At 39.8% G+C, this 1,510-nt stretch overlaps 1 pseudogene; it reads right to left on the bottom strand.

The window, feature by feature from the left end:
* Window positions 1-255: 255 nt before the first annotated feature.
* On the bottom strand, window positions 256-1,181 carry LOC131822546 (olfactory receptor 4A47-like; annotated as a pseudogene).
* Between the last annotated feature and the right edge of the window lie 329 nt (window positions 1,182-1,510).

Here is a 1,510-nt window from a genome sequence, read left to right as displayed (position 1 = left end):
ACATAGGGAGAGTAAGAGTTTACTCATAATGACCACTATGTATAGAACTGTTAAAACATGCTATTGTGTATGTGACAATAGCAAAACACGGTATATTAATTTTACCAGAATGAAAAAATTAAAAATAACAATTCATGTAACTATAAAATTGCATTTCAAATTATTCAGTCAGACTATAAAGGCATTTAAAGCAAAATGGATCTTAACATTTGATGTGATTGGCTCTAATGATAAACTACGATCTTGACGATGCATTTATTTGCGATTTGATATGACATTTCTCTTCCAGACATCTTCATGGAATTTGTCATCTCAGAATTTCTCAGAGTGTAGATCAGTGAGTTCAACATGGGGGTTATGACTGTATAAAACACAGTCAATGATTTGTCAGTAGGGAAGGTCTTAGCAGGTTTTGCATACATGAAAATACATGGGATGAAGAAGACCACAGTGATGTGGGAACCACAATGATGTGGGAGGGCTTTCCACCTCCCTTCTGAACTAAAGTTCTTTAGAGGGTGCAGGATGACACCATAGGAGATGAGCAAGAGCACAAACACAATACAGCAGATCAGTCCACCATTGGCCACCACTAACAGGCCGGCTGCACACATATCAGTGTAGACCAGTTTCAATAAGGGGTACATGTCACAGAAAAAATGATAAATGACATTGGGGCCACAGAATGGGAGCCCATAAATAGTTCTAACATGAATTACTGAATGCAGAAAACCTCCCACCCAGGACACTGCCAGCAGCATAACACACACCCACTGCCTCGTGATCACCAGATAATGTAAGGGCTTGCAGATGGCCACGTAGTGGTCATAGGCCATCACTAGCAGAAGAAAGATGTCTGAGCCACCAAAAAGATGATCTATAAAGAGCTGGGTCATACAAGATTGAAAGGATATGGTTCTTTTCCCAAAGAAAATCTCTGAAATCAACCTGCTGGAAATACAAGAGGAATAACTGACATCCATAAAACGTAAGTTAGCAAGAAAAAAGTACATAGGTGAGCCCAGGGTCTTACTGACACTTACAGTTACCACAATGAGCAAATTACCCATCACTGTGAAAATATAAAAGACTAAGAACATAACAAAAAGGATCTTCTGTTCCTTTGGATCCTGGGTAAAGTCCAAGAGGACAAAGTAAGTTACATTGTTTGGTGGTTCCATCCAGTCTGCATAGGAGCTGACTTCTCATGTTAGAAGCAGGCTGATCTACAAAACAAGAAAGAAAACTTTAAAAAAATTTTTTTTATTTTTTTTATAAACATGTATTTTTATCCCCAGGGGTACAGGTCTGTGAATCGCCAGGTTTACACACTTCCACTTCACAGCACTCACCAAAGCACATACCCTCCCCAATGTCCATAACCCCACCCCCCCCTTTCTTTGGGTCCCTGCAGATATTTGCACATCCCCCCAGCAACCCTCAGTTTGTTTTGTAAGATTAACAGTCACTTATGGTTTGTCTCCCTCCCAATCCCATCTTGTTTCATTGA

The sequence above is a fragment of the Mustela lutreola genome, chromosome 1 (assembly GCF_030435805.1).
Source record: "Mustela lutreola isolate mMusLut2 chromosome 1, mMusLut2.pri, whole genome shotgun sequence".
Lineage (NCBI taxonomy): Eukaryota > Metazoa > Chordata > Mammalia > Carnivora > Mustelidae > Mustela > Mustela lutreola.
The sequence above is the reverse complement of the archived record's forward strand: the minus strand, read 5'-3'. Positions and strand labels throughout refer to the sequence as shown.